The sequence below is a fragment of the Microtus oregoni genome, unplaced genomic scaffold (assembly GCF_018167655.1).
Source record: "Microtus oregoni isolate MIOR12 unplaced genomic scaffold, Mior012 000011F_ref0000422, whole genome shotgun sequence".
NCBI classification, from domain to species: domain Eukaryota; kingdom Metazoa; phylum Chordata; class Mammalia; order Rodentia; family Cricetidae; genus Microtus; species Microtus oregoni.
In genome coordinates this window covers 26,460,685-26,477,113 of record NW_024543070.1, presented here as the reverse complement: position 1 = coordinate 26,477,113, position 16,429 = coordinate 26,460,685, and positions in this window count along the sequence as shown.

The window sequence follows — 16,429 nt, the reverse complement described above, 5'->3', positions numbered from 1 at the left end:
AGGAGAAGAATTACATGTTGCATATACTTACTTTGTGTAGTTTCAAATTTTGGAAGTTTTTGTAATGCCTGGTATAGTTGGTATGTGCATGAAGTGTTTGGCATTTGTATTTAGCATCGACGAAGTTTTATTGTTTTTGGTTCAACAAGCCCTATAAGCCAAAAGTCATTACCAAGCATCATAGCACAAAGGAAAAATTATACAGAGGCAGCCTACCTACATGCGCCATTTTCCTTTTCCTTCCCCTATTAAAACTCAACAAACAATTTCAACTTAATTTTCTATATCCTCCCTTGTAAAACAGATGTCACCCATTCAAAAACTTTCATTAGTTCTTTATATTTTACAGAACAGATTTGAATAAAATCTGTTTTGAGAAAATTATCCCTAAGCATCCTACTGACATACATCTTCTTCCAGTTTGAATACATGTGTTTTCACTTCTCCTATGCTCCTGTCACATTTTTTTCTTGATACCTGCATTTCCTTTCTCTGTTTTATTCTTAGAAGCTTTGAACACACAGGAAGGACATCCACCCCTGTTACCTGAGCTACTTCTCTATAAATGAAAGTCTTTCTAGGCCTGGTGATGTTTTTGGTGTGGACAGCTTGCCTACTGTATTCAAAGTCTTAGTACCACACAGAGATAATACATTTTTGTTGTTGACATTAACTTTAGTGGTAACTTCATGCAAGAATAAAACCACTCATTGTTCTGTTTCATGTGCATCACTGAACCTACTGATAATGCTAGGGAAAAAGTGATATACACAGGATGTTCACATTAATTTTTCTCTTTTCACACATGGAAGCATTAGTATTTGACATGAATTTCAAAGAGAGAATGATTGGGAGATGACAGATGCATGTGTGTGTTTGCGCACTCACACACACCACGCACACACATGCAATGAGAAATAGAGACAGGAAAGCCGACTGATACTGAACTTTAGCAAAGGTTCTTGCTGGGCTGGCCTTATCAAATGGAAGATGAGGACATGCCATTTTGAAAATAAAGGTTTTTCTTTCTTTTTAAATTTAATGCCATCATTACCAGCTCATGCTCTGGCTGACTTTTATTTCCCCTCATGAAAATGAAGAAACAGCTATCCAATGATCTCAAACTCACATACTTCAACGTCTAAAATCTTCTACTCATAATCAGGCAAATGCTTTGAATATCTAACCTGAAAAGGTCACAAGGGTCACGGCTATAATTGGGTCCAACACCACATTGCAATTAAAGCTACAGAAGGTTTGAAACTGCCAGTTCTGTTTTTCAGATGAAGAAGGAAATAGGAGTTTCACAGACCACAGGAATATTCCCTGATTAATTACATTGTGGTGTTCATTGTCCCTAACAGGACAGGCCCTCTAAAATGTCAGGATTGGATGTGCCACATGTCTCTCTCAGACTTCCATCTTAAAGGGCCTTGGGATAGAAACACCGCAATTACATTCATAGACTGTTTCAATTTTACAATAAAAAAATGTGTTCCCAACAGCAAATAATTATAGCACGGCTTAATGATTGATTTAACATAGAAAACCCATCTAATTCCATTTGTCATTACAACTTACAGTGCTAACAATCTAACAATGCTGTCTTCCTGGAGAGACATTACATTAGCATTGAGAATAATGCTAACATAACAAAGTTTAACTTGTGTTTTGAGGCCACAATGCTCCTTATAGATATAGTGAAGGGAAATTTCTAAGTGAGATGGTCACGTTGAGTACTAGCTTTTTAGCATCCGCATAAACAGAAAATAGCACATTACCAAAAGGAGCCTCCTACAGGAAGAAATCTTTTACTGAAACACTTTATTTTCTATTTTCCCAGAATGTCATTCTAGAGACCAAGAAATCAAAATGCAAAATCTAGCGCTTTCTGCCAGAAAGATACTAAACTGATCCCTATTGTTGATGTGGAATTATGAGACTTATAAAGGATGACCTGTTAGAATCTACCATGTGACTTTTATGACTTCCAGTGGCTATGGAATATGGTTATGATAAGATAGGTCATTCTAGAATTTAAGAATTAGGAAAAGTCAAAATAATTATGGATGTTACCTTTTCCTACAATATTCTGAGGATAAAACATCCAAGGTTAAGGATCTATAGGCCTCTTTTGTCACTCTGGCATTAGTACCTAGCACAGTTCGTCTGTCTAAATGTTTTCTCCCAGCAGTTGAAAGACTAAGTCATGTATTCTATAAACTAAAAATGCAAACCAAAGGGCTATCTACACCATGGGATGAGAAAAGACAATAATAAGTGTTTCCAGAATCAGAGCATGGTAATTCAAGCGACATCTGAGGAACTTGCTGAGAGTGAATGCGCAAAAAAAAGACTGATAACGTACATACCATCCAAATAGTCAGATTATCTTCCTTATATCCCATTGCACCCAGGTAACACTTGCATCACATTTGGCAAGTGAGGTAATGATTTGTACAATATTTGTTTGTGTGTAGAACTGGAATAACGACTAAGGCCCTACGTACTGTAGGCTTTCTGGGAAGGAGAAGCATATTACTTCCTAAGAAAACAGTGGAGCATCATGGTGCACTGGGTTATATACGTCTCTCATCATTACTGTGTGGGTTGCCCGTACAGCAGACAGAACATAATCATCTTTGTTCTGAGCTCTTCAGAAAGACTCTTTTCTCAGTGGATAAACTTTGAATGTGGGTGTGTGCTTTTGTGGGTATATATGCTTGTAAGAGAATTGATAGAATATCAATTCACTCAGTAATTCCATTCAATTAATCTTTTATTGAAAGTATGTATATCAGAATTCTGTTTTCCACTTCAGTTTTCTGTGGAAACAATTAGCAACTCTTTCTCTAGCTGAGATTTCATGGATGGGTCAAAATTATCTGTCTTCTGAAGAAGGCACAAAAATGAGAGTCTACCAAGTCATCGTCTTTGAAAAACATAAGTTTCCAAATGAATATTTCATTGTTATTCTCAAACTTCAATCATGTTTAGTGTTAAAATGGGAGATGGTCACATTGCCATTTGTGGGTTTTTTTGTGCTCTAAGTTCTGTTGTCTTAGAAAGAACTTGATAGTAATTTTTGGAAGGATGGATGACAATCGGGAAATCAGGATTTTGAGGTCTGTCTACGGAGTTTAATGTACTTCCAGAAGTCTGTATTTGCTTATTCATCTTTACATGATGTCTTATTTCTCAGTGCCTGTCTCATGTTATTTGTCTTGACATTTCTATATTATTCTCCTCTGTCTCCATGTGTGCCATGTATGTGCACTTGCTCATTTTTTTTTTCAAAACCAACACAATATTCTCCCCAGAAAATTCCAATTTGGTCCTCAACATCAAAGGAAATTTGTCCTAAAGCAGCTTCCAGAACAGTGGACCAGGATCCTTTGGAGGAGCAAATACCCTTTCATAGGGGTTGCAGCATATCATATTTTCTGCATATCAGATGTTTATATTATAGTTCATAACAGTAAGAAAAATGCAGTTGTGAAGTATCAATGAAATAATTTTATGGTTGTGGGTTACCCCAACATGAAGAACTGAATTAAAGGATCATACCATTAGGAAGTTTCTAGGATATAATGAACTTGGTTTTAGGTTTTGTCACATACCAGGGAAGGCTATACATGAGAGTGAAAGAAACTTCACATTGTTGGAGCAAGAGGAATGTTAATATTCTGTTTCAACCTCTATCAGAAAACTCAATGATCAACCTTAATCAAGACACAAACAAGATTTTTTTTTTCAGAATACACCACATTTTATTAAAATGTATTAAACTGCCGTGATTTTGTTGATGTCTCATTTGGTAAAATAAGAGGAGACAAGCAAAAACTACTATTATACCAAATGTATGACCATTAACATCATTAATTATATTTCTTTTTCCAGGAGTACATATGTCCCTTTTGATTACAGCATATTATATGAAAATATTTTACCTTTTCTGTAAAGAGAGTCGGGAGTAAGGATTTCAGTTTAACCTTGGAGCCTTTCCACAATGAACCCTGTAATTTCATGAATGTGTTAATGAATCTCATAACACATCCATTCTATAACAGAACTACTCACACTCTCAGTCTTCTTCCACCTTTAGCTAACCTGTATAGATTTTTGAAAAAAATAATTTGTCAGAATTTTAGCCAAATGGATATACCAGGGATAGATTCTCATCCCACTACCAGGTGCCCCACAGATAGTTTTTCACTGTTTTCCAAGCTTTTTCATTGTCTCCCATATATGGAAGGCCTACTTTGGTCCCATGGAGGCTCCACAGCTGTCGGTCTAGAGTTCATGAGTTTCCACGAGTTTGGTTCAACTATCTCTGTAGATTTCTCCATCACAATCTTGACCTCCATTGCTCATATATTCTCTTCTCCCTCCCTTTGATTGGATTCCTGAAGCTCGGACTGAGGCTTGGTTGTAGATTTCTGCATCTGGTTTTATCAGTTGCTGGATAAAGACTCTATGATGATAGTTGGAGTATTCACCAATCTGATTATAGGTGAAGTCTAGTTCAGGTACCCTCTCCACTATTGCTAGGAGTCTTAGCTGGGGTCATCTTTGTGGATTCTTGGGAATTTCTCTATCACCATGTTTCTCCCTAATACCATAGTAGCTCTCTATCAAGATCTCTCCTTCTTTACTCTCTCATTCTGTTCCTCTCTACCCTTGACAATCCTGTTCCCTCACAATCTCCCATCCCTTCCCCTTTATTGCTTTTCCTTACCCACAGCTTACTCAGGGGAGCTCATCTAATTCCCCTTCCCTGAGTAATTGATGTGTCCCTCCTAGTGTCTTCCTTGTTACCTAGCTTCTCTGGAGTGTGGATTGTCATCTGGTTAGCCTTTGTTTTACATCTAATATCCACTGGTGCATGAGCTGGCTTGTTGGAACCCATTCTCTATAGTGGGATACCATACTTGGCCTTAGTGTAAGGGTGAGGGGCTTGGTCCTATCCCAACTTAATGTTACAGACTTTGTGGTCTTTTCATGGAAGCCCTTACTTGTTGGGAGGAGAGGATGGGTGATGGGTTGTGAGGGGAGAAAAGGGGCAGGAGGAGGGGTGAGAGGGATAACTGTGGATAGAATATAAAATGAAATTTTTAAAAGTAAATTAAAATTTACAATATATTTCTCTCTCTCTAATATATATATATATATATATATATATATATATATATGAGAGAGAGAGAGAGAGAGAGAGATTTTTAACCAAACTGAATTAAGATACAGATCAGTGTTCTTTTATTTTACAAAACATTCCTTGATACTGATACATATTATATCAAGAAAAGAAGACATATTAGCTGACTGGTATAGTGGGGTTATAGAATTAAGATAATAGGCCCTTGCTTGTTTCTGGGACAGAAGGAAGTCACTGCTTAGATGGGTTTTTAAAAAGTTATACTCTGGGCTGGAGAGATGGCTCAACCCTAAGCATACCTATTGCTCTTTCAGAGGACCCAAGTTCTGTTCTCAGCAGTTACATTAGATGGCTCACAGCTGTAAGAGGCTCAGAACCCTCATCTCGTCCCTGTGAGCATTTGTAATTGTATGTAGTGGGATCTGTACTCTAGACATCATGCCTGCAAGGCCACCAGCTTACTGACTGAGCTCCTGAAATCTTCTTACTCTTTGAGTTGACAAAAATAAAAGATTCACTGCTGTCCACGGCATTAAGAAGTCATCACATAGATGTATTTGTTTAAATGATTAATAAACTGTCCTCTTGCACACAATGCTTATGCCTTAGTAGCTCACTTGCACTTCAATCGTGTGACAAGCAGTGCTTAGGTAACATTTGATTCTTACTCTCTCAAGTTCATCATTGTTTCACACACAAGAACTGAAGACAACTTTCAAGAAATGTAAGTTGTGTTACTTATTTGGAGGTTTGTTGGTCTCAAAAACTTTAATTGAGTTGTAATGCAGCATAACCAAATTTCTCAGGCATAGTCATAGAGCACAAACAGGCTGAGAAGAGAAGTGTAAAATCACTAGGATTTGTGTGTCAATATGGCTTGAAAATTGGTTTGGGTTATTTTTCTGAAGAAGCTATGGCTTCCTAGTTAACTCATAGACCTATCTCTTTGGCACTCAATAACGTGACTGGATTCTTGCTGAATTTTATGATTCAGGAAGGACATAAAGTAGCAAGATTTCCCCTGGGCTCTGTCCTTTGCATACCTTCTAGCTATTAAAATTTACTATAAACTGAGGTCCACTTTGGCAGCCCATATAAATATATGTAATCAATTCTGCTTTTCTCTACAGGCAGTGTGTAGCCAGCCTTTAAAGAATGAAATATCAATGACAATTGCTGGTATCAATAAAGAAGTCAGTTGTGAGAGACCCTAACTCATTTGAGTAAGCAAGAGAGAAAATGTAGGAAGAAAAGAGGGAGAGAGAAGAGAAAGTTGTCCTGTAGGATCATATGGAATTAGAGAAAAGGTTTATTGGGGGGCAGGATTGAACTATATATGGGACAAGTTGTCATCTCTCAGATGAAATCCAGCCAATACTGACACATGCTTCCTACAACAAAACATTACTGATTGTGTTTTGTTTTTTAGATTTTAGATTAATGTTTAATCCTCTCAGTTGGGTATAGGCCCTACATCCCAACACAGAGTTTTCTATGATTGATGAATTTGAGCCATCTGCCTTGCCCCTGTGAGCAAAAAGATGTTTCCTACTGATCTCTCTGGGAACCGAGGCAAACTGTGAAATGGAGAGATTAGTAGCCTGTGGCAGAGCCCAATTCTATGTCTCTGGTAACTGAGTCAGTTGAGATTAACCTTGTCCTGTAGCTTGTTATCTCTTGAGATGATGATCAAGATTGGGTTGAATTCCATCTTGCTGTGAGAGGGGCTGGGGTTGCCTGGATTTCATGACTCTGCTGTCCTTCACTAAACAGATGTATTTCCTGGCATAGCATAGATACTTCACCACCTAAATCTTAACATGTTATATAAGTCAGTAAAAAAATGACTCAGTGTTGCTCAGCTCATTGCTGTGAGTCTGTCTTAAGATGTGTTCACATGCTGCATTGAGTAATAATCAGTAAAATTGGGAAAATTAAGATCTTTGTAAATGTAGTTGCCTGAGACCCTGAAAATATATTAAATACACCTGTTGCTTAGGTCAAAGTCCAGATAAATAGAATTTTCTTTTGTATTTAATGTTTCACTGTACTTTAGACGAAGACAAAGTCGACCTAGAAACATAGGCTTCTATGCGAGCTTCTGTGATAGGGAAAGAGCAAATACACCATCCTGTCTGCTCATCTCCACTGTAATCTATCTCAAAAGCGCTTATCTCTGCTGCTATTATGACCATCGTCGAACATGACAGCATAATGCAGATCTGAGATAAAGCTCAGGCTTCAGGGCCAGCAGGAAATAACCCAGTTTAGAGTGTCATGGTCTCTAGCCACCTTCCCCTCCTTGTTGTTAGTCAGCTCTAAAAACATTTTAGGAGAGAAAATGAAGTTTGCCTTTGTGTCTGTGCTCCACTGCCTGTCCTCCCTTTTCATGATTCTTTTCAGTATCTGCTCTTCTCCCCACAGGCCCAAGACTCCAGTGTCCTGTCTATTAGAATTCCGAAGCTGTCAGACACGACATACAGTTTCTAAGCAGTCTTTACTTTTCTTAAAAGTCATCATGGGTATTGTGATTATTATTTGATTTATTTTTGATTTCTGGTTTGTCCTTCTTTGTTGCTAACATCCATTTTTTTTTTTTTGTCTATGTCTGGAGCTCTTTTGCCAACATGTTTCCATTTGAGTTGAGCCAGGGGAAGACTTTGGTGGTTATTTTTCTTATAGCTGTGACCAAAATACTCACGAGAACTATTGAAAGACTGAAGTGATTGATTTTGGTTAAGCAGCATATAAAAGTCGAGTATAATCCCATGTGACAGAAGGTGACTGTCATTGCTTGGCTTATGAGATGATGGGGAACTGGGAATTCCATGGAAAAAAAAGTGCCTGCCTTAATGGCCTGTTTCTCCACCAAGGTCTGAAGTTCTCAGAATCGCCCTAAGTGAATACAGCTGACTGTTGACTAAGCATTAAATATAGCAGGGTTTTAGGGCGAAACTTTGTATCCATACCTTAACAGAGTCAAAAGCAAAAGGCCAGAGGCTAGGGTACCAAAAATCTAGGTATATCTGTTTCATGGTGATCCCTGCTGTGGGGTTAAATTTCCTCAAATAAAAGTGTCAAAACTCTATTTTCATTGCTGTGTTCTGTATATCAGGGCCCTTTGAAGAGTGACTACATCAGCATGATTCTGCTCTCATGAATTGAGCCAATCCAAAGATGACTGGAGGGCTAGCCTGGCCCCTTCTATACAGCAGGGAAGTGCTGCTCTTCTCTATTTGCTCTTTCATTCCTTCTGCTGTTTCCATCTGTGACAAGCAGGCCTCCACTAGCAACCAGGAGCCAGAGTCTTCATCTTGGACTCCCTAGAGACAGGAACGATTGGAAATAATTTCATATTATTTATTATCCAGCCCCTTGTGTCATGTAGCATATACGTGTGAAAACAGCTGCATCCGGGCACTGAAGTCCACAATTCATTTTCAAGTTTTCTTCGTCTTCTCCCGTCACCTTCTTCTCCTTAGCTCTTTCATTTTAGTTTGGTTACTTCCTTCTTTCTCTAGCGTCTAGTTGCTGGAGGGTGTCATGTCTGGGTGCCCCATTATTATGAGTCCTGTAGTGGTGAATTGCTTGTTGCTTATCCTAAGTAGTATAGGCCTTTGCTAACAGTCGCTCTAGTAGACCGGTCTGGACTACTTGTTAAAAGTGTATTCTTAAGCACTGTGAAGGCATATGTCACTAACAATGCCACACTATTTTTGAATTATGATTAATAGGGTGGTATTTATTTAAAGGGGAAAAAACTTACAGATAATCGTCCCAGACAACAGCCCCCTGTGCAATCAGGAAGGAGTCTAGTCTCCTGAAACGAAGCAGGAAGCAAAGAGAGCAAGAAAGGAAGTAGCCGCTTTTTTAAAGGGAGAGAGACCACGCCCCAATGGGCTGGTATCTCAGCGGCTATTGGCTGGAGGAACGGAAGGACCTCCTGCAACAGCACTGTTTGTGCAAAAGAATATTAGTGTAACCACTATAGAAATCAGAATGGACTCCTGTTTTTCAGATTTTGAAAAATTAAACTGTCAGGTCATCCATCATGGAAATATATCCACAGGACTCTAAGTCAGCACACCATAGAGGTACTTATGCATCTTGTTTATTTCTTCACTATGGACAATCCTTGAGTTATGGAAACAACCTAGGTGTCTGACAATGGATGGAACATAAAAGATGAGATGATAGATATGTACACATGTTCTTTTAGTCAGCTGTAATGAATGAAATCGTGTAATGCCTTAGAGGAATGAGAGCAACTAGATGTCATTAAGTTAGCTAAAATAAACCTAATTCATAAGACAAATTCCAGTGTACCCATGGCTTTATATAAGTATATTACTGCCATCTGGATGGGTTGGCACTTGAATACCTGACTGGGTGGAAAAAGTTGACAAAAAGACATCAAGAGAAGCTAGAATAAGCTGTGCTTGCTGAGATGGAGTGCATAACTCCTATGCAGCAACCTAGAACCTCAGTGGCTGTCTCAGTTAGGGTTTCAGTTGCTGCAACCAAACACCATGGCCGAAAGATAAGTTAGGTAGGAAAGGTTTATTTGGATTATACTTTAGCAGTGGTCATCACTGAAGGAAGTCAGTACAGGAACTCAAACAGGGCAGGATCCTGGAGGCAGGAGTTGATGCAGAGGCCATGGAGGGGAACTGTTTACTGTCTTGCTTCCCATTACTTGCTCAGCCCACCTTCTTAGAGAACCCAGGACCAGAAACCCAGGGATGACACCACCCACCATGAGCTTGACTCCCCGCCATCGATCACTAATTGAAAAAAATATCTTACAGTTGGACTTCAAGGTGGTATTTCCTCAGATGATGCTCATTCCTATGATGACTCTTGTGTCAAGCTGACAGAGACCTAGCCAGTACAGTAGCTTTCATGTATAAGATGGGAGGTGTTAGCTGGGCTCAGTAGAAGGTCCCTGTATGCTGGTAGTCTCAGATTGTAAAGATCTGGGAGTAGGAAGCTGCAATGGCTGATTGTTACACACAGTTAACTGATCACAAGCATTCATACCTGTACACACTGTCAACATTTGAACTTGAGCCAGTGAAAGCCTTGCTATCCCTCTGAGCTTCACCAAGAGAGGAGAGGCCTTGCTACTCTACTGGTCTGAGGCATTAGTCTTTGGCATGACTGTGCTCATGTCAACAATCTACATCAAGACTTTCTCAGTTCTCCATAATACAGAATACCATATGCACATTAGATGGAGCTGCAAGTGGGTAATGCCTTCCTTGAAAGTGCAAACCATTTTGACCATGCTGTTTTGCAGGCTTCCAGCTGTCCCTAGGAAAGGATACTTTCAGCATAGACGCATCCCTGAATGTGGTGTCCTCCAGTGTAAGTTCAGCCTCAGTGCCACCATGCTGTACGCATATTGACTTAAGTCTCAATAACCCTGGAGAAACCACCCTGCAATTCTAAAGAAAATTAAATCGTTTCTTTCTCGTGAATTGTTTGCTTAGTATATTCCTTTCAGATAACTGAGAAAATGAAAACAGCAACAAAAATACTGATACACTTTAGAGAAAAGAGGGCAAAGGGAAGATATTTCACAGAACACATTGTTAGAACTGATTCTTTTCTCAAATGTGCCTTTTCATGGAGTATAGCCTAGATGCCCACTGCTCCATACTTCTACGCTGTTGTCTCTGCCTCCTCCGTATTGTTTTCGGCTCCTCCATACTCCCTTTCCTGGCTGTACCTGCACCCCACCATCTTTCTACCCTTCCTGTCTCATCATGTACTGGGTGAGCTTGAGGTGCTCTCCCACTTTCCAGTTCATTCTGACTTTTTCTTTAAGTTTTCAGGCAGTTAGAGAAAGGACAGAAAGTCTGAAATCTGAAAAGAGCATCTTCAAGGTACAGCAGAGGCCTGTCTCGATCATAGCCCTGTGAGTGACAGGTAGCAGAATCTGTGTCTTTTTAACCGGCAGGCGTCAAGGTCTATAACCACATTTTTCTAGAGGCTGAACTCAGCCCCATGCTGGCCACACTAAAATGCTCATCAATAACAGGATCCCGGGAAATTGGAAAATGATGACTACACAAATACAAGTGGAATTTTTATGTTTTCCAAAACTCAAACGGCATTGACAGCTCATCTCTACTGGGCCATAAGTCACCATTCCTTGGGGAGCTATTAGATATTTGTGAGGGGGTAGGAGAAGTCATATTTGGGGGAAGGGCAAGTCTCAAAGCCCAGGCTAAAACGGTGCAGTTTGCTTTTGGCTCTCCATATGTCATTTTTAGTACTCCTCTTACATGCCAGCGATGCACTAATTTGGTCTCTGGTATTTGTTAAAGCAGGTAATAAGGTGAATTCCCAGTATGATACAATGACTAATTGATGTTCCCAGCTAGCAAGCAAGGGTTAATTATTTAAAAGCCAGCTGATTAAAACAAATGCACTTTGAATTGGTATTAAAACAAGTACAAAGAGGAAAACAATAGAGTTTTGGGGTGAGAGAAGTGTTTCCAATAAGAGAGAGTATTTGACATCATTCAGACAGACACTTACACTATCACATGTGAAGCTGCCATGGTTTCTGAGTGGGAAAATGCTTCTGTATCTGTATAAGACATCACAGTACTCCTTTGAGATTTGAAGCTTTATCTATCAATAATAATAGAAAAATTGACAGTAAAATAAAAAACAAATGAGAAAGAAAGAGAGGGGGAGGGAGGGAGACAGAGAAGGAGAGGGGAGTGAGGGGAAAGAAAGGAAGGAAGGAAGGAAGGAAGGAAGGAAAGAAGGAAGGAAAGAAGAGAAGTTAATTCAGACACTCTGAAATAAACCAAGAGATGCCTGGTTAGTCTCAAGTGTCTAGACCAGACTACATTTTTTTTCTTTCCCCATCTCAATCTTGTGTTAAGTATGTAATTTAAAATATTTGAGAATTACAAAATATTTCATAGGTCAATGCAAATATCTTGAAATCTGTATTAGTGAAACTATTTAATCGAACCTTTTATTTTGAGGGATAGGTTTGCTAGAATCCTTTGTATATTAAAAATGTTCTCCTGCACCAGCTCTCTGTGCTTTTGTTGAACTGGTGCACAAAGCCAGAAGGACAGGTATGGAAATGCATCCTGAGTTGCACCGGAGAACTGATCGGTGTGAATCGGGTTCACACAGGAAGGACTATGACATTCAGGAAAATTTAGACTGGGGATGCATTGATGGAAATGTTGGTTCTGAGAACCACTGAGATGATCATTAAAAGAAAGCTAAACAAAAAACAGTAAACTGTCTGCTTTCTCTATATTATTTCATCCCTTTTTGGTTTTTGCCATAGAATTTTCTAACATAAACATAAATAAAATGTGATATCATAATATGTCTGCCTTCCTCACAGATTCTTTCCACATATAAATAAATATAGACTTTAATGATACTCTTGGTGTTGAAGATTTTATTATTTTAAGTGTCCTTGTGGTAAAAAATTTCTGTTTTTCCATGTGTAGTCTCAATCTTTCTGAGGAGCCCTTTCTAACACAAATGTGCACGAATAACAAATGGATGTAAAAATAAATGAATGGATATAGAAATGAAAAACTTTACAGATATTATTATACAGACATGGAAGAAAAAAAGAGCATGTGTACTAAAACCTGTGACCATTTTAACACATTTAGTGTAAAGGCTGTGGCTAGTTCTTACTGAAAACACTACATCCCCTTTGTTCTAAAGGAAATCAGAAAGGCTTACCCATAGTTAAAATATTTTTTTTTAATTTTGAAACAAAATGAGAGCAATCATGTGTGACTAATTCAGAGTGATATTTTAAGGATTAAAAATATTCATTAATAAAGGGGAAAGCTTTCCTTGCATGAGAATGAGCTCATGTCTTTCATAAGGAGTAGAGCCTGCATCTGGAGCAGGGCTCCCTGTGTTGATTTGCTTCCAGTTTGATGCTGCTTAAAGCTGGATGACTCCATTGTATTAATGCCCATATATTCTCAAAATTACAAAGAAAACGAGAAACCATCTTCCTCTGAGAGCTAGGACTACAAAGGAAATTCATCCTGAACTGAATCCATGCGTGAGCTTAAATATGAAGCCATGAGTTTTGATTCTATTGCACAGAAAGGACACACAGACTTTTAAAGGTGGTTGAAATTTCACCATTGAAGCCCAATGCTTTGGAATTCAAGAGATGAAATCCCTTTAAACTCCCTTGGGAGGTGTTACACATTAAACCATAATCATTTAATAAAAATGATGGTTGCTAACATTTATTGAGGGCTTAAGATGTACAAGACACTCTTCTAAGCATTAGTGTTATCTGCTTTAATCCTTACAATAACCCTACGAGGAGGTAATGCTACCATTCTATTGCATAGATAAGAGACCAGGGATTTTCTGCTTTGGTTAAGTTACCGTCTAGAGTCACAGTTAGTGTTGATGACCAATGCATGGGTGCTGAAATGTAACTCATTTAAATACCTACATTGATGTAATGAGCAGTCACAAAATGGGCAAACAGCAGAATACACTATTTGCGTCTTGAGATTTCCATGGGACGATCATGAAAGCAGAAATGCTGAAGATAGAGCCAGTGGAACCTCCCCAGAAAACATCAGAAAAGCCTTGGAAAAGCACTAAAGGTTAAACAGTCTTGATAGTCTGGTCCCAGTGCTTTCCCCTTGGAAGTTTCTTGAATATGGAGTTCATCTGTAGCAATAAGTAGAACTCATAACTCTCTTTCAAATTTCAATACTACTGATTTACTTGTCGGGTTTGTATGATGGAATCAACGGGGTTCTTCAGTAGGAGCATGTACTTCTCTGTCTTTCTGATCTGCTTGTCAGGTTTGTATGATGGAAACAATGGGGTTTTTCAGTGGGAGCATGTACTTCTCTCTCTTTCTGATCTTTAATCATCAGGATATGGGATCCCATCCAAGAGGCTTTTCTTTGTGGAAACTGTGTTAGGGCTACTAAGCAGCATCTCACAGCTTAGTCAAATCACTGATGTGATTATCTACCAAAATAAAAGCAGTATGCTACACCAAGATCTAGAAAATAGGAATGCAGTCAAGTGGATCGAGCTCTTTTATGTTTAGAAAGTTTGGAAAAAAGAAAAAAATGAAAACACATTAAAAGGAAAAAGAATTGAGAAGGTAATTTCCATAGCTTTGTCCCTAGTTTCTTTCTTCCATATCCTGACTGTGGATAAAGGAGAGCTGATACATATTGGGAAGAGAGCTGCAATCACAAGGCTCAGGCTGCTATCCTGAAGCTAATTCTGACCACCCGTGTCCCCAGAACTCTCCTTATCTTAACTGATCTTCAGAGTGCACAGCTGTTTGTCAATCTAAGAAAGGATTTGACCTCATGCTTTGTACAACATAGGAAAGTTCTTTTGGGAAGGTGGTCAAGATCTTCAAAATAAGAACAAATAAAATTAGGTCATAGCATGAAGAAATTTGCTAGCAGTATCACACAAGTATCTCTCACGTGATTGCTACAGAAGGAGGAAGATGGAGAGAAAACATAAAAAAGGAGTGGGGACAGCTAAGATAGAAAGGGTAAGAAAGAGGTAGGAGGGGTGAGAAGAAAGAAAGAGAATGTTGTATTAAATGAGCACTTTAGCTCACCTGAGCATCAGGGAGCACAGGGCCATTCAAAGTCTGTCAAAGAGGAATCTCTTCATAGTATAGGTATTTAAGGTGTCAAGGATATGAAAGCATGTCTTCTTGGTAAGATCTATGACAACAGAGACTTGCTGTTTTGTTTTTTATCAGATTAAAAAGTAATTTTAAAAATGGAAAGAATATGCCTACGGGTTGCTGTACATGGTCTGTGACTATAAAGCACAACCCACATTAAATGGGAGTTAAGAAAATATCCTGTAGTCAATTGCATTCTTTTGTTTGCATAGAAAATCAGAAGTAGAAATAGGTTTTTAAAATAACTCAGAGCTCCAGGGGTAGCAAACAGCTTTCAAAAAACAACAATCTGATGGGTTAAGGATAACAAAATCAGCAACATATACATTATATCATCCTTAACTAATATGAAAGTTTCCAGAAGTTCAGTGGGCAATGATGCTATGGGGTGTACTTGAGCCCAAGGCACTGAAAGATTAATCAGATATTCAGAAATGGAAGTACATCTACATATCTATGGCAGTCATGCAAAAAACACTTCGTTTGTATAGAAGGTTTTGAATTCAAAGACTGAAGTCTGTTTATTTTATTTTACTATTTTCCACATCTAGTCAATGACCCAATTGCTCCATTTCATGCAGTTTAACCCCACACCAAATGCCATTAACGATCAGAGAATGCCTTCTGATTTTCTCACAGTTTCCAACTGAAGCTATAAGAGATCCATACGCCTAGTCTCTGACCAGGCTTTGTGATGGGAGAGGGAGCGGAGCGAAGGTCCAAGGCAGTAACTTTGAAGGCTTCTATCAATAAGCAGAGATGATAAAAATAATCAGTTTTGGGAAGCAGCATAAAGTGCCTTTGAGAAGAAACAGTGGTCATTACAATTCAGTAGAAAAACTCACAGAAAAAAAAAGGAGAGTAGCAGAAATCACTCCTCAGTGTTCTGAGGGTTTGTTTATGGCTTTGTAGATGAGAGCTTCCACAGAGTCACACAAAATGCAGCAAAACCAGAAGTTAAGAAAATGTGTCCTGGACAGTATAGTAAAGGGACTGACTTCCATTTAGGGGAAATGAAGTTTCCTACCAAAGGATAAAGAAAGGTTTATAGAGTTCCAACTGTTTGGAGAGGTTGCAATCATACATCAGAAAATGCATTAGATAAACAAACACATAAAACATAGGGTCAGTAGTTATGTATTTTAAGTTACAAATATGTAGAAAAAACTATACAGTCTTAACAATGATCAAAGTCATATCATAGCAATCTGGACATTGTAATGTGAGTGTGGACGCCAGCATAAAATGGAGACTACATGAATATGACAGTTTCCTTTAAAAAAAAAAAACTCATGGTGGGAGGCACTGTGCTTGTATGTTCTTGTGTTATATAAAACCTGGTCTCAAGGCCTCATTCTGCCCAAATACGAACTCATATTAAGACATAATAATGTGATGGGGAGGAGAGGAGAAAGAGAATAGATATAGATTGATGGGTATATGCTGAAAGGATAAATGATAGGCATATATTAGATTATATGTAGATGATAAACAGATAAATAGATAATAGTGAGCTAGCTTGATGAAAGAAAGATAGGTGATAGATAGATAGATAGATAGATAGATAGATAGAT